Source organism: Leptinotarsa decemlineata, unplaced genomic scaffold (genome assembly GCF_025532065.1).
Source record: "Leptinotarsa decemlineata unplaced genomic scaffold, Ldec_3_MD MMD2_tig00026374_RagTag_RagTag, whole genome shotgun sequence".
Classification (NCBI taxonomy): Eukaryota; Metazoa; Arthropoda; class Insecta; order Coleoptera; family Chrysomelidae; genus Leptinotarsa; species Leptinotarsa decemlineata.
In genome coordinates, this window is record NW_027412710.1 from 1,852,199 (window position 1) to 1,876,762 (window position 24,564).

General features: G+C 33.0%; 1 long non-coding RNA gene across 1 annotated transcript; it reads left to right on the forward strand.

Annotated features, from left to right (window-relative positions):
- Positions 1–5,052: 5,052 nt before the first annotated feature.
- On the forward strand, positions 5,053–24,361 carry LOC111510239 (uncharacterized). The gene is made up of 3 exons (XR_002722750.2): positions 5,053–5,280; positions 12,657–12,793; positions 23,879–24,361. It is a non-coding gene; the product is annotated as an uncharacterized lncRNA (long non-coding RNA).
- The last annotated feature ends 203 nt before the right edge of the window (positions 24,362–24,564 follow it).

The window sequence follows — 24,564 nt, forward strand, 5'->3', positions numbered from 1 at the left end:
TGAAAGTTTTCGGGCAGACTGTACATTGAAACGGTTTTTCTCCGGTATGAATTCTTTCATGAACTTTCAAATCAGCACTTTGCGTGAAAGATTTTGAACAGCTCCTACAATTGAATCATTTATCTCCAGTATGTTTTCTTTCATGAATTCTCAAAGAACCACTTTGAGTGTAAGATTTGAGACAAATCTTACACTGAAACGGTTTTTCTCCGGTATGAATTCTTTCATGAGCTCTCAAATCACCACTTTGCATGAAAGATTTTGAACAGCTCCTACAATTGAATGGTTTATCTCCAGTATGTTTTCGTTGATGAATTTTCAAAGAACTAATTTGAGTGTAAGATTTCAGGCAAACCTTACACTGAAACGGTTGTTCTCCGGTATGAGTTCGTTCATGTACTTTCAAAGCACAAATTTGAACGAATGATTTTGGACAGATTTTGCACTGAAAACTTCTTTCTCCAGTATGAATCCTTTCATGAATTTTCAGTTCACCACTTTGAACAAATAATTTTGGACACATCGTACACCGAAACGATTTTTCTCCAGTATGCCTTCTTTCGTGAACTTTTAAATCACCACTTTGGGTAAAATATTTCGAACAGATTCTACACTGGAACGGTTTTTCTCCGGTATGAGTTCTTTCGTGAACTTTCAGGGTATCAAGACGAGCGAAAAATTTCGAACAGAACGAACACTGGAAAGGTCTTTCACCAGTATGTCGTCTTTCGTGAAGTTTCAAACCATCACTTCTAGTGAAGGATTTCATGCAAATTTTACACTGAAATAGTCTGTCTTCATCATGAATCCTTTCATGGTTCTTCAAAGTAACATTATGTGCAAAAGACTCGAAACAGAAATCACACTGAAATGGTTTCTCGTCGGTATGAACAATGTCGATTTCATTGTCCATCTTCATTTGCCCGTGATCACCAATGATTTTGTTATCATCTTTGCCATCCATTGAGTTTGGGTTAGTGAAGAAATCAGTACCAAACATGTCTGCTCCTTGTACAGCAGGATCCGAGAGGAGTGGCTTCACATCTTGGCTCAAGCACTCAGCTCGCATATAGCATGATAAATTTTTTTCATCTACAACTTCACACTTAAGATCTTCGTGAACAATGTCCATTTCATCTTCCATCTTCATTTGTCTGTGTTGTCCAATGCTTTTATTATAACCGATTTTATCCATCGAATTCAGGTTGGTAATGGAGCCAGTATGAAACATTTCAGCTCCTCGTGGTTCAATTTTCACTGAGTTAATATCGAACTTTCCAGATTCATCGAACGTTTTAGCTTCTTCTGGTTCAGCTTTCACAAAATTCAATTCGGAAAACATTTTTGAAGTAGTTTCGATGGATTTATCCATTGTTCTTCCATATAAATCACTAGCCATGTCAAATTCTGTGGAAATGTTCTAAAATACACAATCATTCACAGAAATCCAATCTGAAAAATTGTGTAGAATTCCTTTAATAATACAACAGTCAATCAGAACTGACTCTTTCCCGACCTGGCCCCATATTTATATCAAACCGAATCGAATTCAAATTGTCATTACCACCAATCAAAAATGAGCTCATTCACAGGTAGAATAAATAATTTCTGACAGGTATAATATCTACTTTAATTGTAATGATTTGATGACATGTTACCTCATCAACGATAAAGCTCGAAAAACAATTCAAGTTGGTACACGTTTTCTTGAGATATTTTATGAAATGGCGATATGTTCATTGCTATCATTGCCGGAACAACAAATATAATCAATCAGTATTATTAGTTTTTACATATTTTATTCGTCACCGTAACATGACTTCAATTTTAATTTTAGGACTCTTCAGCCAATCATATAACTTGGTTAGTAACAATTATCCAATACGAAACGCCAATTCTTCAGTCCACGTGGACTAATGCCTAGTGGCATTAGGAATAACAATACATTGAATATGCACTAGCGATGCTATTGATATCAATTCAAATAGCTAGCAAATAGATGAGGGTAAAGTAGTAACCGGATTTTATATTTAATTATTGGCAATCATGATTTTCGTCACAAATTTCAAGGTCATCATACAAAATAATTTCAGAAAATTCACCCTATTGTGTACCTTATTACCTGCTAATTTTACCCAGAATGAATTTCGTAAGAAAATTACCAGGAAGAACTTCAATTACCCACGATCCTGGTAATTACCAAGTCATTCGCAACACTGATATAAATTATGTCTTTGCATACCATAGTGGCTAAGCTTCCTTAGCCGTCGTATCTATTTTATTTTAAATGTTTGAGATTCTTTGAGCAATGGCTCATTCAAAAGTATCATATCCGGATTGGATTCTTCAATAATGTCGATCAGATGCTGCTAATTAGCGTCAATACTTGTTATATTTCACTGTATAATTATCAATGCTTAGAATGACTATTGAATGCTTGAAAAAATTTGGTGAGTCAAAATCCAGACGCTTACTGGAGTCATCATAGGTTTGAATTACCTATTTTCGAATCGATACCACGTGGTAACTTGATGAAATTTTCATGAAAACTTTTAATTTTTGTTTTTTCTTCACTATCTCCGAAAAATTCAATCCGTCATTATTTTCGTTACTTGCTCTTACGTTATTGTTTATCTGACTAAACGGAGTTTTTGGAATATCTTCCGGACTCGTTAATTGTTTTTGATTCATATGATGAACACTTCCATTTGGATTTATGGAAATTTCGTTTCTCTTGCCTATTATAACCTTTTCCTACATTTCTATTATTCCATCCTTTACCCACACTTTGAGCATATTGCCGCTTCTGACTTAACGTGTTTGTATTGTATACCTTTTCCTGCCTTGTTCTACTGAAATTGTACAACTATTTTTTAATAATCATATGAATTCTGAGTGTATGTTAGTCTATTTTTTAGAAATTATTCCACTACTCCCCCAAAAGGATACTTTTTTAAAGTTCATGTATTCAAAACGTATTCATATGTGATTCAAATACATTCATTTTGGCGTTGAAACGATGACGACACATCAATTATAATTTGAAACATATTTATCCATTTATCGTGATTGAAAACTAACGAGAGGTTGGTTTTGAAACTGAATTTGACATTACGTTACGTCAGTTGTCAGTTTCGGCTTTATTTTGATCGTTATAGTTTATAAACAGCTGAAAACTTTTCATCAAATACGTTGTAATGATGTATAAAATGAAGCTGGAAAATTATTACTTGCACAAATCCCATAATTGACGTTAGAGACAATTGAAAAGTTTGTTTTTATTATTGAATTAGACATCTGACACAAATTGAATCATTCCATTCTAGCGAATCTTATTAATGACGTAGCTACGAATCGTTTTTGAATAAACGCTCGAATACAATTAAACGCCAGAAACTCAGAGTAACAAAAAATAATAGAGAGGCCTTTTCCATCCTTACATTGAAGGCAGCATAACTTTGTTTGTTTACGGGAAGTAAGTTGGACCATAAAACAGTGGCGGTTGGTTTAGTTGATAATCCCAGGGATATTATATATTTATAAAATAAATCATTTCAAGTGAAAATGTATTTTGTTCAAATAGTTACTACACGAAATCTGATTTATTATAAATGATTATGGAAATGAGACCAGTTTTTCTACCACCCACTAGATTTATATTTATGTATGGTTTTATAATAAAGCGCGTGGTTTAGTGGATTACAATTAAAATATTTCATATGAACTAGTTCATAACAATGATAAATGTTAATTTCAAAAGTAATGAACTTTACTTCATATAATCAGATGAAGAAATTTGTGATTCATTCTCAGATTTAATAAACAAGCGGTACGGTTTGTGAGGTCCGATATGAAGAATTTTTGATTAGAAATCATGATTTCATTTGAAATTGGTATCTACGGGTTTTTGTGGACCGACATTATGAAAAAGAATATTTTTGATGTTTTTAATGATCATTTTTTTGATCTTATTCTTATAAATGAAGTTTTCGAAACTAGATTTATATTATTTCATTATTTGACATATCCCAACCAAAAAGATGTCGAAACAATGACAAAAGTCATTTCTTATTGAATATTGTCTGTATGCAACGCGAGAGCCTCGTGCAAAGAAAATAAAATCAAAACGGAAATCATATTATTTGTGTGACGTAAGTTAGTTGTTGAGTGAGCAATAACAGATATAACACCGGTTGCAGAAGAATAACTATTTAGTATACAAACTGAACATTCAGTAGAAAGCTTTTTAATCTGTTGATCACAGAATGAATGACTTATGGCACACATATGAAAAACATATTTTTCATTTTTGAATACAGTTTTTTTCATTTACATTAATGATTTTTCGTAATTATAGAATTCACCAGTATGAATTATTGAAAAAAAAACAACAACATAATGTCGGTCCACAAAGACCCCTAGATACCAAATTTTGAATGAAATCACATAATTATATCAAACTTCAATCGTAATTATAAATATCGAAATCGAAAATTCTTTATATCGGACCTCACAAACCGTACCGCTTGTTCATCAAGTCTGAGATTGAATCACAATTTTTTTTATCTGATTATATGAAGCAAAGTTTATTACTTTTGAAATTAACATTTATCATTGTTATGAATTAGTTCATTTGAAATAATTTAATTTCAACCCAGTAAACCACGCGCTTTATTATAAAGCCATATATGAATAAAAATTTAGTAGATGGTAGAATAACTGGCCTCATTTCCATATTCATTAATAAAAATCTGATTTCCTGTAGTAACTATTCAAATAGAATACATTTTCACCAGAAATGATTTATTTTATAAATATATAATATTCCTGGGATTATCAACTAAACCAACCGCCACTGTTTTATGGTCCAACTTACTTCAAATGTGAACAAACTCTCCATAAACCCTCATTACCCGCCACCCCCGCCCATAAATTGTACGATACTCGCTTCAAAATACATGTATTGTATAGGTAAAGGCATGGCAATTCTGTGTCTTATTATTACTCTGAGGCCAGAAAACACTTCATTTCAATTGTCATTAGTCACTTGTCAGTAGTTGATTTTGTTGGTGGGCGTAGTGCAACGATTTTCATTATGGTTGGGCGTAGTGGGCGTTAGTCGACGGTTTTGTTCATTTAAATTCAGTAATCAAAAAATAATATAATTGTAGTTACATATTTTTTCATTGAATAATTATTCTGATGATGTATCGAGGCTCTACGGTCGTTGTTTACGAATTATTGATTTTCAAAAGGAATTTGTACACATTTCATTTGCATGTAAGTAGACCACCATTTGCAAATTTCGTTTTTACCATTCATGTTTTTTGCATTATTTTTTTAGAACACGTTCATTTTTTTCAATATCCAATTTCCCAATAGAGTCGATACCATACGTTCACGAATGCAATCAATAAGTTGAAGTAGTATGGTACTGATGAAAAACTAGACTTTCGAGATTTTTGAGACATACACAGTGTAATCCCCAAAGTATGCATCATATGGGAAACTTCTTTATTAAGGGCTTTTCGACAAAAAGTTATTCTTGATAAAAGTTTGTGCATCCCCTAAAACTAAACATGCTCCAACAAAATATAGTAAAACACTGAATATTACGAATCAAACAACTATGGTGTTGACCACAGTCAATTTTTTAGAAGAGTAAAATAATTTTCAAAGTTTTTGGTGCAGTTATTTTTATTTTTTGTTAACACCAAAAATTACTCAAAATTATACAGTATTGTAACAAGAACCCAATATCCAATAATATCAAATCACAAAACATCAAAATAAAATAGGTATTTTGGAACAAACTCGTTGATTCTCTGGATATTATTTTGGAGAATTATTTTGGACAAGCAAATTTCCAGAAAATCAACGAGCTTGTTCCGAAATACCTATTTTTTTTTGATGTTTTATGATTTGAAATTATTGAATATCAAGTTGAGTAATTTTCGGTGTTAACAAAAAATAAAAATAACTTTACACCAAAAACTTTGAAAATTATTTTACTTTTCAAAAAAATTGACCCTAGCTAACACTATACTTGTGTAATTCGTAATTATTCGTCCTATAAGTGCATTTTCAAACTTATACATTGAACTATAACTATATACTATAATTTAAACTTACGATTTTTATGTCACGGAATAAGTTTGATCTACTTATTTCATCGATGACATCGTAAAGAGATTCATTCACTTATTTGGTTATATCCCAGCCAAAAGGAATCTTGTTTAAATTGAAAGGATTATATTTTTAGGAGTGACTAATTTTTGGGAAAGAAATTTTTTGGCTTTCTATTACTCCATCTTGATACAAAAAAATGTGGGAATTTCCAAAGAACAGAAGGAAACAATAAATTTTGAAGGAAGTAACTCTATCCATAGATGTGTAGATTATGCAAAGAAGTAGCTTTCAGACAAAAACTGGAAGAAAAAACCCTCAAGAAACAGCTACTTTCATATAAATATTGAATTACATGAAAGAAAAATTCTGTCGAAACAAATACTTTTATATGAACACAAAAAACACATTTTTCTACTCAGTTTGTATTCCAAGCAAAGGTTACGGAATTAAATCCTTCCCACATTTTTTTGTATCAAGATGGAGTAGTAGAAAGCCAAAAACTTTCCCAAAAATTAGTCACTCCCAAAAATAAGACTCTTTCAATTTATAGCTTTCCTTTGATATCCGCCAAGAACAAACAATTTAAAGTTTTCTAAAGAAAGCTAAGAATATAATTTTTTTTCATTCATTCATCATATTTGATGGCCAAAACTTATAAATGTAAGTTGCTGACTAATTAGAATTTTCAGATGTTTATATTATACAGTCGATACAGTTGACTATGCGCTGCTGCTTGAGAAACTGAATCGAATGGGAATACGAGGAGTGGCTAATGAATGGGTAGCCTCCTATTTAAAACAAAGGTCGCAAATTAAATCTCAACCTGCCCCTGTTTCAATAGGAGTCTTACAGGGTTCAACCTTGGCTCCACTTTTCTTTATAATATTTATGATCGATATAGGGTATTCATGTGTATCTTCCCATAAAACAATCTATGCAGATGATACCTATCAAATAATAGCAGAAAATGAACTATCTCTTTCTGTTCAGACTGCAGATACATCTGCCATGAATTCTCTCAGTGGTGTACAAATAATGGTCTACTAGTCAATGGTAATAAAACCTTTTTCATGAATTATCAACAAAAAAACGTTTTGTTAGACTAATGTCCCCTAATAAAAATAAATAATAGGTATGAAGAGCACTTAGGCCAATATAAGTATCTAGGTTTGATAATTGACCAAAAATTAACCTGGGAAAAACACACTAACTATTTGACGTCCAAATTAAGTAGCGTTTGCTTTGTACTCAGGCAACTACGTGGAACAGTATCCCATCAAGTACTCAAGTTGGCCTATTTTGGACTTATAGAGTCTAATATATCCTATGGATTAACCTTTCGGGGAAATTCAGCACACTCGATAAAAGTATTCAAAATGCAAAAAAAGAATAATAAGATGTATTTCTGGCTCACTCCACAGAGAATCATCTAAGAACACTTTTATTAAAATGGGTATATTGACGCTACCATCACTCTATATATTATGTATAATTGGTTATCTAATTACTTGACCAACAGAAAACAACGGGTAAGAGTTAAAGACATGTTCTCTTGTGAAATTGACAATTACGTTGGAGTTCCCCAGGGTAGTGTTCTGGGACCCCTTCTATTCATACTATATTTAAACGACATGCCATTGTTTGTCGACTGTGAATTTATGAACGTTTTTGCTGATGATACTCTATTGGCATGTAGCGATGTGAACCTTACGATGGCTATACAAAAAATGAATAATACTCTAGCAAGTGTCAACAAGTATTTAAAAATTAATAAACTCAAGCTGAATGTGATGAAAACTAAAGCGATGATAATCACCACCAAGTTTAAATACAGCCAAATAGACTCTAAAACTATCAATCTCAACATTGATGATGACAAAATTGAAATAGTGAATTCAACTAAATATCTGGGATTCCAGATAGATAACACTCTATCGTTTGATGAACATTTTGAGTATATTCATAAAAAAATTTCAAAGAAATTATTCTTTTTTTTTAGAATTGCCAATAATCTTTCAACGGAGTCAAGTATCACAGTTTACAAGTCAATTGTTCAGCCACACTTCGACTATTGTTCCTCTATCCTATATCTATTCAATCAGAATAAATTGTCTCAACTCCAAAAACTTCAGAATCGTGGTATGAGAATCATTTTGAAGTGCCGTAGAGTTACTCCTATCACTATTATGCTCAATGTTTTAAATTGGCAATCCATTTCCCAAAGACTGCTATACTTCACAATGATCTTCGTATACAAAATATTGAACAATTTAGGACCATCTTATTTTAATCAGTATATTGTCTTTCATCACGATATTCACCACCACTTCACTCGAAATAATAATAACTTATATATTAACAGAACAAAAAACAAAAATACTATGAACTCATTGTTTTTCAAGGGTTTTGATCGGTTCAACAAATTACCTAATGCAATTAAAAATAGCCCATCTCTTAACATGTTCAAAAATGAACTGAAGAAATTTGTTTTAAATGAACAAATATGATATGTATTATGTCTTTGTTACCTGTAGCTGTAATTTGTATAATTCCTTTCATCTAATGTTCGTTTTATATTTCAAATAATTATGTAATTTATCTTTCTACATGTTGCATTGAAATTTTTCGAATGTATAATGTTGCTGTTTTTGTAGTAATGTCTTTAAAAATATTTTATTGAACTTATGTTTGTCATACATTTAAGTCATTTCTAGATGTAACACATACCTTTTTTTTATTTCTACCATTCTAGTTGATTTGTATATTATTAGGATATCCTATTTAAATAAAGATCTATCTATCTATCTATTATTAGTTTCAAATATAAAAAAAATGTATCCCTCTTCACAAAACAAAATATGATACATGCATACAACACTCGTCGGGGTTATGAACTGAGGCTACAATATTCATGGTTGACCATCGGGCAGGACTCTGCAAGCTATCAAGGTGTCATCTGTTTTAACAAAGCATCAAAAATATTGGGAAATATAGACAACTTCAATAGATTAAGGACAGATTTTATTCTGTTGAGGAATTTATAAACTTTTAACATTGTCAACTTTATAATTTCATTATTTAACAATGAAGCTTTTGGAATTTTTATTATTTTATCTTTACAATTTTATTATTTTATCTTCACATCAACTATATGAGGAATTTATACAACACATTTAACATTGTCAGCTTTTAGATTTTATCTTCACAATTTTATTATCAAATCAACTATATTCAACTGACTAGTTTGATAAAATGTTATATATTATGTGTGTAATGTTTTTAATGACGAATAAATTCTATTCTATTCAGTACCTTTAATTTTGTAACTTCCAGTCACTATAAAATATGACTAGAAATTATCACATTTAATTTAATTTTTTATTTTATTACATCTCCCCAAGGCATAATTCAATTTTTCAGGAGGTCGAATAACCCTGCCAAACCTAGGCTTTTTAGGTTCAACGTTGGCATTAGACTAGAAGATGAATTTTTCTAAATAAAATCTCAAAATAATTATTTTTCCCAACTATCTACACCGTAGCTTCTGATAAATACCTGCCGGAATCCAACTACTTCCCTGGATACATTTTGTTTCGAAATATTTATTTTCCAGTATTTTTCCTCAATACAGTCTGCAGACATGGTTTGATTTCTCTTAGAGTATCGGTAAATGGGATTTCTTCCACGCTTGAGGCTTTGCTCACGAGATGGGGCTGTTACTAGTTAACAATTTTTCTCTTCTTAGAAGAAGGTTTTATACCGGGTGTCCCACATTTTATGTGACAGGCAATATCTGGTTTGTTGAAGGAGATACACAAAAATGTTTCATACAAAAGTTTTAGGAGTTCATGAGAGCTATATTTTGATATAATTTTTAAATATACAGGGTGTTTGGTGTAGGTGCTACAGACCAAAATTCCATTTTTTAAAATAGAATGCCCTTTATATCATTACATATTCAGATGCTACGTTAAATTCTGATATCATTTCATGTTTGGTTTTTGAAATTCGGTTACGGCGTTGTTGAGTTATTGCTTAAAATGTAAAGTCTTGAGAACGACTATTATTTTTAAAAATATTTCATACAATTATTCTCTCTGCATCAGATCACATGAAAATTAGTCAAAATTTTGGGTGTTCGAAGTAATGGTTTCAATTTTGAGTCGTGGAATTCAGTCAGGAATCATTTTGAATATGAAACAATTGCGAAATTGAAAGAGGTGTATTCGAAAACAAATCTTTAATTAATAACAATGTAAATAATATAACTTGATAAATCATTTCATAAGAATGGTAGGTACCTAGAAGTAAGTCATAAAAATTGTTCAAAGTGATGCCTATTAGATATTATACAGGCTTCGAAACGTCGAATCACTTCTCTCGTACAAGTCGCTCTTATAATATCAGGCGTAATATCACTGCACGTTAGTCGAATTTTCATTTTCAGATCATCCACATTCAAAGGGGGAGTAGTGAAAACAATATCTTTTAAATAACCCCATAGGAAAAAATCAAGCGGTGATAAATCTGGGGAACGAGCCGGCCACCGAATTGGACCCTTATTACCAATCCATCTATTTGGGTACGTTCTATCCAGATATTCAGTAACAACCTGTGAATTGTGAGGAGGAGCACCATTTTGTTGCCACCAAATTCCTTGTCGTTCTGCTATGGGAATATCTTCCATCAACTGGATCAAATCATTTTCTAGAAAATGTAAATATCGCAATCCATTGAGATTTTCATTGAAAAAGTAAGGTCCTATGATGCGGCCATTGAACAATCCACACCATACATTAATACCCCAAGTAGTTTGAAAATTACTTTCGCGGACCCAGTGGGGATTTTCTTGAGACCAATAGTGACTGTTATGTCGATTCACAACTCCATTATTGTGGAATCGCGATTCATCGCTCCACAAAATTTGGCGGAATATGTTAGGACTTTCATGTAATATTACCTGAATACAAGCAATGAATTCAAGTCGTCGTTCAAAGTCCGTGGGTTTCAAACCTTGTACCAACTGAATTTTGAATGGGTGGTATTTATTTTCTTTCAGAATTCTCTGTACATTAGATTTACTCACACCGACTTCTTCTGCAAGAGTACGGATAGAAACATGTGGATGAATAATAATATAAGCCAACACATTGATCTCTAAATCTTCAGTTCTAACAGATCTCGTATGATGACGATGCTTTATAGTAGAAGGAAATGACCCAGTTCGCAATTTTTCTACAACTCTCGAAAAAGTCATTCGTGACGGAATGGGTCTGTCTGGAAAACGTTCTTGGTATAGACGTTGTGCTTGACGGCAGTTTTTCTGACATTCCCCAAAAATTAATAACATATCAATGCAATCACTTGGACTAAACGCGAAAGGCATACTGGAGTTTTCGCACAAAGAACACAGTTACTGTTTTGCAAAGAATCACTGAATCGAACTGACAAGTAGATACAATTCAACAACATTTGTTACTATGGCATCAACAAGCATAAGCTACTTGATGAAATTGTGCAATATAAAGCAATTCACCCTCAAGTTAGTCACATTCTCAAGAATTTCAATATTATATTCAACTGATATCGATATCATATCGTAGAGGTGAGAATAATGGTTTGTATTCAGTAGTAGTCTGGTTCAATTTAATAAAAGATATAGACTGGATTCGTGTACGAGTAAGTAAGTTTTTTTGAAACTTTATATTTAAGGAAAAGTGCAATAACTCAACAACGCCGTAACCGAATTTCAAAAACCAAACATGAAATGATATCAGAATTTAACGTAGCATCTGAATATGTAATGATATACAGGGCGTTCTATTTTAAAAAATGGAATTTTGGTCTGTAGCACCTACACCAAACACCCCGTATATTTAAAAATTATATCAGAATATAGCTCTCATGAACTCCTAAAACTTTTGTATGAAACATTTTTGTGTATCTCCTTCAACAAACCAGATATTGCCTGTCACATAAAATGTGGGACAACCGGTATAGGCAGCGGAACCAAGTTGAAATTAATCGGGTACCAAAAACACTACTGTTTATGTAGGATCGTTCCTGCACTGATGAAAGGTAATACCTCGAAACAGGCCTGTAGGTGATCTACTTGAATAATTTCAGCTTAGTCCTGCTGCTGGATGAACAAGAAACACCTGCAGGGCTAACCCCGATTAGGTATCTTGCATAAATGTCTGTCATATATAATTCAATATCCAGCGAGGTATTGGCCGGGAAAAAGTTGTTTTCCCAGAGCCTACAGTGTAGGTAGCTGGGAGAGATGAATGTTTTCAAATTTTATTTCGAAATATTCAATTTTGTAATCAAATTAAAAAACTTTATATCTGTTGAATGAATATTTTCCACACTAAATTTGTAATAGCTTCCTTTGCTGTTCTGTGTATTTATTCCTAATTATTCTTACTTAGGATATATTGTAGTCTGTACAAGACAGTGATTAGCTAGTATTTTATTATACGCATTGATAAGCATGACATTTATATTTTCATGAACTTTTTTTTCAGCTTGGTCCCAGAAGAAACGCTTTTTTAGATGAATGTCTGAAGGGATAACCAACACTCTCAGAATATCTTGGTCCTAGAAAGTGACTCCGACTTCGTCATTTTGTAATGAACCGAAGTGAAGGCAGCATGCAAATCAGGTAATAATTTTTTTTTATTTCAAATTGCAGTTGAATTTGTGTGAAAAAGTTAAAATGGCAAATTGTATCAAAATCATAATCATGAGAATAAAATATCAATAGTGCAATGAATGTGGCTGCTACGCCGCTGGTAGAGTGCCAAGGGCGCATGCCTGGAGAACGATCTCCAGATCAGAGAACGTTGGGGTTGAACAGTCGATTGATGGCCCTGATTGTATATAAGTACATTAATAAAAGGAGTGTAAACGTGGTCATACATGATTGTATGTATATGTTTATAAATCTCTCTGGATACTATTGATGCAATCAGTCTGTAACACAACAGTTGACTATGTTTTACGAACAAAACAAATTATTGTCATCCTCACAGCACGGTTTCACTAAATCCAAGAGTACAGAGTCAGCCCCATGTGAATTTCAGTCGAGAATGTTAATGCTCTTGACAGGAAAAAATGTGTCATGAGCCTTTTTATAGATTTCTCACGTGCTTTTGATTGTGTGGACCATGAACTGTTACTATCTAAGCTTTATAGATCAGGTGTAAGAGGGGTACCACATGATTTGGTGAGATCTTATCTTATAGGTAGGAGGCAAAAAGTGAGAATTGGTCAATGTACAGGCGATGATTGTGATATAAAGCAGAGAGTTCCCCAGCGTTCGAATTTAGGCCCCCTTTTTTTCTTGTTATTTGCTAATGATCTAATTACGTTCATCAGTAAAACAAACTCGGTATTCGTTGCAAGTTAGGCTGCGATACAAATATTTTGATTGTTGAAGACAACATGGAGGCACTCCATAAAACTGCTGAGGATATACAGGGCTTTTCATGATGAGCGTTGATTAGCTGTTTCTTACAAACTATTTAACGGATCAACCTGAAAATTTCACAGTATGCATAAATCAATATGACCTACACGCCTAAAATATTTCAGACGAAACGGCGTTGTCGCTTCTACTATAAAGTAGCGACTTCTTTGATTTTTCAAATGGAACACCCCGTATATAATATCATATTATGATTCATTATCACTTTGTCAACAAATTCATATACTATTTTCCTATACTTATCTATTACCGTTTAGAAGATATAAATTAATTTCGATATTATTTTTATCAAACATGAACTTTTATAAATGCTGATAATCTTGAACTTTCTTGCACTAAAACGATCAAATTTGAAATGGAGTGGAGTGATACTATGAGGATCTTCACTCCGAGTCATATTTTCATTTGCCTCATACAGGGTCTTCAAAAAATGCAGATACTTTGATCTCATGAAAAAATGAGTGGAACTCAATTTTTTCAAATGGAACACCCTGTATATTTCAACATTTTTGAGGTCTACATCCAATTTTAGATTAACTTTGTTCAGATAATACTATTTTTATTTTGAACCATTTTCGAGATAAACTGTTTCAAACGGAAACTGACGTGGTTTTCATGCTCGTTTTTTTGAATTCATCACTTATTTTAGATATTCAACATTTTTTTTATACTTAGTAATATTTCTTTTTGATCCAGTTTTTTAACTGTCTCAGATCAGTCAATTCGAAATTGGTATGTACCTACCTTAGAAAAAGTTACAATTTGTATACATTGAGGTATTAGTCTCTAACGTACAACAGTACACATTAATATTTTTTAATAGTGTGCTTTGGAAAAATAAATAAACCAATTATTTAACGTCAGACTTTCGTTGGTGGTTTTGACTGATTGTGATTGCTGCCAATTATAATAGAATAATACAGTAATGAAGATTTCTTGAATTTATCAATAATTTATGGTGAGTGCAATAGAATTGCAAGTAGAACATGCCGAGTATTTCATGAAAGATACCCACAACTTCCGAAGCCGAATAATAATGTGATAAATCGACTACTAAAAAACTGTAGGTTGAATGGAACCTTCCGTCCAAAAATCATTCGTAAGAAGACTAAAGTGGATGATGATGACAATGGTATAACAGTTTTGGGATATTTTCATGCATTTCCAAATACTTCTCTGCACGAGCCTGAAAGGGAGATAGGTATACCCAACGTGACATTTGTCGAATTCTTAATAAGCATAAATGGCATCTCTATAAGTTCTACTGTGTCCAACATTTGAAAGAGACTGATTTACCTCATAGAGTGGAATTCTTTGAATGGTTACTTGTCAAGACTCAAGAGGATGAACATTTCCTTGACAATATCATATGGACAGATGAGGCCAAGTTCACAAAAAATGGAGTTTTCAATAGACACAACAGTCATTATTGGGCGCCAGAAAATCCCCATGTTGTCCGCCAAAGGGTTTTCAAGAAAGATGGCAATTCAATGTATTTTGTGCTATAAAGAACGAGTCAATTTTTTATATCGAGTTTTATGATGATAATTTGAATGCATCAAAATATGAAGATTTACTGAGGAATGGAATTCAAATGATTTTAAATAATAGACCAGGAAGAGAACGTGGATGGTACCAAATGGATGGTGCTCCACCCCATAATTCTCATTCAGTCAGCGAAGCTTTAACCGAAATCTTCGAAGACAGATGGATTGGTGATAATGGACCTTTTCGTTGGCCTCCTAGAACATCAGATGGTAATTGTGTGGGGTTTCATTAAAAATATGGTTTACTCTACTCCAATAACAACAATGGAAGATATGAAATCGATAGTTATAACTGCTTTCAATAGTTTGACTCCAGACTTGATCAGAAGCGCTACACATGACAATCTTTTGAAGAGATTACATGTTTGTTTAAGTAGAGGTGGAGATGTGTTTTGTGTTTGAACAGATTCTGAAATACACTGACGATTAAATTAACTCAATAATTTATGGGTTTATTATTTTCAGTTCGTGTTTCAGCGTTAGTAAAACTATTGTTTGAAGAGAAGTTTCATTCGATGGTTGAGGAGTATTTAATAATTATCTTTTCATTGTATTATCTGTGACTAATTGAGAAACATCAAACCAAATCTGTTTTACAAAAATGAGTGATGAACCATGTCAATTTCCGTTTGAAACAGTTCATCTCGAAAACGGTTCAAAATTGAAATAGTATTATCTGAACAAAGTTAATCTAAAATTGGATGTAGAGCTCAAAAATGTTGAAATATACAGTGTGTTCCATTTGAAAAAATTGAGTTCCACTCATAGTATCACTCCACTCCATTTCAAATTTGATAGTTTTAGTGCAAGAGAGTTCAAGATTATCAGCATTTATAAAAGTTCATGTTTGGTAAAAAAAATATCGAAATTAATTTATATCTTCTAAACGGTAATAGATAAGTATAGGGAAATAGTATATGAATTTGTTGACAAAGTGATAATGAATCATAATATGATATTATATACGGGGTGTTTCATTTGAAAAATCAAAGAAGCCGCTACTTTATAGTAGAAGCGGCAACGCCGCTTCGTCTAAAATATTTTAGGTGTGTTAGGTCATATTGACTTATGCATACTGTGGAATTTTCAGGTTGATCCGTTGAATAGTTTGCCAGAAGCGGCTAATTAACGCTCTTCATGAAAAGCCCTGTATATGATAAAATCATATTGTGGGCTGAAAAGAACAACTTGAAACTCACTAACACCATATTGTTCAGCAGACATGGTCAAAGGGATTCGAATGTGATACTATATGAAAATAGTGAAAAATCAATCAGTCCTGTAGTAACTGTAAATATGCTAGAAATTGTTCTGGATAAAAAATGTATATGGAACCAACATATTGATACCTTATGCAATAAACTGAAGAAAAGCTGCTATTCTATTAGATTCATGTCAAATCATTGCAGCTCTAGTATACTCTTAACATTGTACCATGCTAACTTCCATTCACATCTTCGATATGGCATTCTCAACTGGGGTATGAGTGCTTCTGTTGAAAGGATATTTCTCCTCCAGAAATATGCAGTTAGAATAATAGCTAAGCTAGGGTATCGTGATTCATGTAGAGATGCTTTTAAACAGCTAAAAATTCTTACAGTTGCCAGCACCTACATACTAGAGACTAGTGCATACGTTTTCAAAAATAAATCTAATTTTCAGTCCTCTCTTCCAAATCATAACCACAATACTCGTTCGAAAGATCTAATCGTACCAAACGCTCATAGAACTTCTTTGTATGAAAAAAGTGTAGAGTACAGTAGGTGTAAATTATACAATATGCTTCCAATAGCTCTTAAGAATTCCCTAAATATTAATGTGTTCAAAAGTCAGCTGAAAAAATGCTATTTCAAAGGACTTGTTACACCATTCAAGAATTCACCAATCAACTAACCTGATATCTTGAGCTTCAGCACATTTGGTTAAAGTGTTTACTTTCAATACTTGAGAAATTGTGTGTTGATTATATTTCATTGGCTTTTTTATAGTTTATAACTAGTTACATTTATATGTTACTTTTATTACTCATGGATGTTTATCACTGTTTGTGTTATTGTGTTATTTGTATTATTTTGACTGACTTATAATATGGTTACATATTATTTGGACTGACTTTTATAAAATGGTTATATGTAGTTATTTACATTTATATATGTTTTATATTTACTTTTATAATTGACATTTTCTTTGTTTATTGTGCATTGATTTCTGTCAACTGTACTTTTCAACCAAAGAAATAAATATTATTATTATTAACACCTAAGTTGATGGATAAACTGGTAACTTGTCACTTGCAAGAATATAATAATTCCACAACATCATGGTGTCTGTTCAGGTCAATCTACCATGACAAGGCATTCGATAGGGTTAATAATTTGTTATCAAAACTGAAAGCTCTAGGTTTTGGATATACTTTATTTTTACCATACATACTTTTGCCTCCATCAGTTGTTATAGATTCCAAATTTCTCCATCGAAGGTTCTTTTTATTAATGACATTTTCAACTCCTTAAAAATATCTGCCTCAGTTGTCGTGCCGTGAATACTATCAATATCAAGAAGTTCTTCATACAGTTCATAGCTTTTATATACTCCGCGAATGAAAATCAACACCTGAACAGTATCTGACACATCCGTTGACTCATCCAATGCTGGAGAAAACCTCTCATGATGTCCATTTTTGTCAGACAGTTGAGATGATATATTTTCTGCGAAGTCTTGCACTCTCCGAGCCACGGTGTTTGCTGATAAACTGACCCTTTTAAATAAATTTACCTTTTCGGAGCATATTTCTTCGGCTACTGCAATCAAGCATTCTTTTATCATTTCTCCATCAGTAAATGGTTTGCCACGTTTTCCGATTTCAAGAGCCATACGAAAGCTGGCGCGAGTTGCAGACTCTTGTCCAGTATTCGCTTTGGTACAGAAAGATTGCTGCGATTTGAGTCCGCGTTTCAAAGCTTCAAATTTTTCCTTCCGCAAACTTCCTGTATACTTGGAGTAAATTTGAAGATGTTTCGATTCATAGTGTCGTTTAATGTTAATAGTCTTTGAGAACAGCTATGGTTTCATTACAAATTAAACATAGCGCCTTATTACTGGACTCAATCACAAAATACTGAAAGTTCCATTTTTCATGGAACATTCTGCATTCACTGTCGATTTTTCGCTTCTTTTCCATACTAACAAATCACACATAAAAACCATAAGTCAAATGAAAATACTTTTATTGACGGGTGTTACTTTATTTCACAATAGACAGTTTCGCTTCCTTCGCCTTTCCTACGCAGACTAACTCGCAGTTGCGTCGCTAGCCTTTTTATATGCAATTATTACTGCCATCTCGAGGTAACCGGAATACACTAGCTAGAACCAGAACTTTCTCGAACCAACGCGGTAATTCCAAATATTTAATCACGCCTAATGCCACCTAGCGGGTAGCTGAAAAAGATAGTACATAGTAACACTACTCGCCACTAGATGTCGTTAAGTGTCACAATACACAATAATAATTGAAATGCAAAAAAGCGTAAGTTTGCTTAGGTCACGCACATTGCGACTATCCTAGTCTAGAAATATAGTTGAGGGCAGAAATTGGCCCTTGGAACAAACTGAAAAAATCGTTATGGCCCGAAGGCTTCCAAGTTTGAAGACCCCTGTATTAGACAATGGAAGTCCGAACTAATGAAATACTGAAGTGAAATATTAATGAGGTGTAACAAAACATGACCTATCACCCCAAGAGTGTTTTTTATAAACTTGATATCTATAATTTCATCCCCAGATTTATTTTCCATTTTATTAACAATTAGAGTGAGATCTTTCAGTTCAAGTTGCGTAAAAAATTCGAAATTAGTCTCCACAACGATTTTACTTTGCCATTCTTTATGAGCGTTAATTGAATTAATAATATCTTCTAAGCTCGATTCAAAATATTTATTAAAAGTTTCTGCTATTTCAGTCACGTCTTTCAGGACTTTACTTGACCTTCTGTTTCGAATTCTATATTGTTTAAAACACTAGAATTTGGCTTTGTATCTACTAAAGATTTGATAATTTTCTACATAAGTTGCTGATTGTTTGCACTCGAATCGATTTTGTTGTAATAATATTCTTGTTTTTTTATTTTGAGTAAATTAACTACATCATTTCTTAGTCTTTTGTACACAACTCAATTATTTTTGCACCTGTTTTATCTATAAGATTGATATGCTTTATCTCTTTGTTTAGTAAGTTCTTTAAGATCACTGTCGAACCAAGAGAGACTATTTTGGTGAAAAGCATGTTTTGACAGGAGCAATTTTGTTGACAGTTTCTTCTGTTATACTAATGAAGTCATCATGAAATTTATCAATGTCTACACAATTCAGTAAATAATTATTTTCAATTAACTCGATACAGATTTTATTCATATTTTCTTGACCTAATTACAGTAGCTTTTCAAGATTTTTGGCGAATTAGTTATTTTATTTTGTAGATTCATTGAGACTAAAGAATGATCAGTAAGCTTAGGCACATGGTGAATAATATATATATATATATATATATATATATATATATATATATATATATATATATATATATATATATATATATGTATATACACACTCGTACCTATGTGTACTTCTGTACATTATAGCCATACATAAATATGTGTAAAAGTATTTTTTAAAATAATGAAAAAGTGAGTATAAAGAAAAAAAGTTCAATTCAGTTTCAAATACCTAGTTTATTGATTATAAAAACATGGAATCATTTATACATACGAAATAAAATTTGTGTATATTAATAGTAATATGAACGTTGAAATTGTCATCATAGTCATTCTTCAATCTTCGAATTCTTCTTCGAACGGGTTAGTGAGAACTGTGATAACTCTAGAAAGTTGTGACTGTCAAAATACTGTTTCTCTGCAACCCTCAAATGATTGTACCTTCGATTTCCTTGCGTCCTCAACTTTTTCGAGGGCCGTTCATTAAGATCTGGATCATCTTCATCAGTAAAAGAAAAAAAAATAAAAGCATAGAATCAGGGGAGGGAGTTAAATTTCAATAACGGATTGAGTAGTATTAAGATATTGCAAGCATTTACCTTCTGAGTTTTCTCCTTGTGGAATGTCCAACGGCAACAAATCGTCCATCTCAGCTTCGGCTTCCTCCTCGTCCTGCTCCTCCTCTTGCACCGTTTTAATGTTATTGCAGGTGCCCTCACAATTTACGCATAAGGAGGAGCAGGATAGATTTGCCTTCCTGCACCCACAATTTCGCTGGCAATTTGTGGTGCACTTGCACGAAATCAGCTTTAGAAGCGCAGGGAGAGCTGCGGTCTTTTTCCACACCAAGCCAGTGCTGAACCTGGTGGTAGACCCTGAAAAAGTGCTTCCTCGCTGCAGCAGCACCAGGTGGTAAAGCTCCTAACTTTTGAGCTGAGCGTGAACGCTGCCTTGCTGAAGCAGATGAACCTCAGGTGGTTGAGCGAGGGTGTGGTTTTCCCTGTGTAACCATGCAGAAAACGTTCTCTTGCGGCGATTGCTGCTTCTTGGGAGGCGTTGGGGTTATTGAAGATGTTGATCACGTTGCTGAGACTGGGGTTCTTCACAAGCGTATTTGAAAATTTCGTGTTTCCTTGCCTGAAGAGGCAGACGTCGTATTGCACCCGCTTTGAAAACAAATCATTCCATTGAGGAATTTCCCGTTAGCTTTTATTGCTTTCACCTTAAAACTATGTATTCAGCAAAGGTCATTTGCCTACTGGATGAATTAGCAGGTTGTTGCATAGAAAAGGGTTTCAGTATCTTGTTTCAACTTATATCTGTAAAAGTTCTTTAAAATGTATTAAATTTTACTTAAAGAGTTACCGACAATTGTGATATGAATCAAGAGTTTTTCTACAAGACAAGTTAGTGTGAGTTTAACGAATAATTCCTTCAATATTGCATTTCCGTGTCAAATCGCCGAAAATCCCGATTTTTGGAGTTTTGGGGGTTTTCCCCACTTTAACCGTTCTCCCATGGCCTAATGGTTGACCGTAGAAAAAAACTTCAATGACATAAAATGTAGGAAATTTTATCTTCTTTCTTTTTGTATAGGTGATCTTTCTACACAAAATGCGTAGTTTTCGAGTTATTCGCAAAAAACAAAACGAAGTCGATTTTTTTCACAATTTTTGCAAAAAAAAAAACATATTTCCTGTGAAAACTTTTGTTGGTAAACCTCAGATTCGTGTTCAGCAGCCCAAAATACCATATAGAACCAAATTTCAAAACTCTTGCAAAACTTCCTGCAAACTGCCCTTTTTTGACGCAAGCTGCCTTGAGCAGCGATACTCAACCTGTGGCTCGCGGGCCGCATGCGTTCCGCCAACTTTTTCTATGCGGCCCTCTAGTGGCTTTAGCCTTTTCTGCAGCCTGAAGGCTAATATAATTATTTTAGATTATTTGACAATAGTATTTTCTGATAACGACACAAAAATGTGTTGGGGTTTTTGACCCAAATCGAATACTGTGATTGAACACTGGAAAGCCTAGTATTCGAATACTCGCGAACGGTGTTGGCAAAACAGAATGCCGGAATTCCGGTTTCATCAACACGTGGAAGAAAAATCATGATTCTTGTCTCTCTTTAGTTCAAGTCTTCAAGCTAGTAACATCTCATTCTTGTGCAAAGTCACGTGTACTTGTAAATTATTGTGTTCGTCAGTCGACTGAGTTTCTTTCACTAGTGCCGAGAATTCGTAACCATTACAATGGCTGGCGTGTCCTCAAAATCAAAACTTAAAATTTCTGACGAAAATAGATTATTTCAAGACAATTGGGAGGAAGAATATTTTGTTGTACATAACAAACACAGTTCAAGTACTTGTTTGATTCGTCCAGAAATTGTGAAAGTGTTTGTGTCAATGTCAATCATCACATTAATTTTTAAATAAATGGTTTATTTTCACAGTTGCCTTTTATTGTATTTAACTGATAACGCAACACCTGAAAGTTTGTTCAGTTCAGTTTTATTATTGCGGCCCGCAAGGTCTAGCAGTAGCGACTATGTGGGTCAAGGGGAAAAAGGTTGAGTACCGCTGGCCTATAGTATTTGATAGATATCAAAAGTATCAAAAGCAATGAGGTTATGGACGAAGTGTTACACTTGTCCTTAGAGCACATACGGTACTCTGTGCTTCAACAACTAGAACACTTCTTCCTTTGTCACATCGCCTTTAATAATTTCTACCGCAGTTCAAGGCGAAACGTCAGGCATGATAACCTGAATACCATGATAAACAAAGCCAGAAAATAGCTGTGTTTCCTGAATATATTTTAAGATCTATGGTGCACATACCTTGAATCAGAATAATACTAAACTTCTTATAGAGAATCAAACACAACAACGTCATACAAAAGTTTCACTAGTTCGGACTTCCATTGTCTACTATATAAAATGATTTGAAATCCCTGAAACAAGTAAAAAAGAATAATTAAAAAAGAATAGTTGAAAATAACAATTATATTAAGCAACAATAAACCTGAAATGAAATGATAGTGAAATAACCTACAAGTAAAAATATAATAATTGAATAAATAAAAATTAAAGGAATGCAAAAAAGAAAATAATAAAAATAAAGTGTAGAGATTCCAAGTCACGTTAGTTCACGACGTTTCGATTGTTGGTATCTACAATCATCTTCGGGTGATGATATAGTAGACAATGCAAGTCCGAACTAGTGAAATTCATCACGAAACATTGTCAATCACCTTCAAACAAACGTCATACAAAAGGGTAACACATTAATAGCAGACTGAATTTACATATTCATATTGAGGCTCGCTAAAGCAAACTAGCATGTGGATGTTATGCAATTCGTATCGTATCCAATGAACTTGGACTGTCCAACAGAAAGATGGTTTATCATCATTGAGATCCTTGTCGACCATTAATTTATTAAATATAAAATACTGATGGTAATAGCATTATTCATTTTTGGGAAAGAAAGTTTTTGGCTTTCTACTACTCCATCTGATACAAAAAAAGGGATGAGAGAATCTTCCAAATATTCTCTCATCCCTTTTTTTTGTATCAGATGGAGTAGTAGAAAGCCAAAAACTTTCCCAAAAATTAATCACTCCTAAAAATATAACCCCTTCAATTCAGCATTATTCATATTGGAAATTGCATGTCTAATAAGAAAACTTATTTGTATGGCCCTTCATTCATTATTTTCCGACTAACTCATGTTTTGTTAAATGTCTCGTTTTAAATTATGTTTGTCTTTTGACTGATTTGTGTTTTGTGTCTGTTTTTTAAACTGTTAACATAAGATACACTTTTTCAGTAAGAATTTTTGTTCTTCAGACAATGAAGAATATTTTCTCTCTTTCTGAACTAACTGTTATTTAATAGGGTATTTTTTGTCAATTCAATGAAGGGAACATTTGGAAAAGATAAAATACTTTAAATTGAAGGAGATACGTTTTTAAGAGTGAAAGTTCTTGTCTAGCTTTCCCAAAAAATAAAATGCTTGTTTTTTGAAATATTTAGAAAAAATTTTCAACAAGTGTGTTGATAAATTATATTTTGCCTGCACTATGTGACATTTCTATTTAAATTTAGTATTTTCCTCTGTAAAGGTTTCATCTGCGCTTTTTATTTTAAAGTAGTGAAATCCAAAAATGTCTATAACTTATTTTTAGTGAAATAAATTTAATTTATATATTTTTTTTCAGAGCTCCCACACAAGAACTGATGATCGTGGTCCTGTAATGCGGAATGAAACATCAACATGGAGATACACTACTGGATGGTGTTGGTGGTACATCAAGGACACAAATGAAACCCTTAGAATGAATTTCTTTTACACTGATGTAAATATGTTATCTTGATCTAAGTGCGACGTTTTTTCTCATGTAAATGATTGAAATAAAAGTACATGAATTTGTTGGTGGTTAGTACATCCTACAAAGCAGGATATTGGTCAAATATTGGATTGGATGTCAATTCATAAAATTCATCTGAGGTAACTATACTGTTACTGCCAATACATGCCTAATATCTCAATTTGTGGGATGTGTTGGAGAAATATGTATCTGACTTGATTCTTATGTGTGCATTCTGATTCTGTAGTAAGAAAGTATTGTTGAGACATACTTTATTATTGGTTCAACTGGTTAGTATAACTAAAGCTGGAGTATACCTGTTTGGATATCTAATTTTATTTTATTTTTTTTCTAAATACTACATCACTAATCTACTAAGGTCGTTCATGCATATGAATTGGCTGTCTTTATTCACGACACTCCTTTTACCACTGTACTGCCCGCGAAGAGAGTTTTATCTTTGTCTGTAGGTTCTTTCTTCTTTAAGGCAAGCCTTCGTTCCACTATAGCAGGCAGTGCTCCTGTACTTGTCGAGC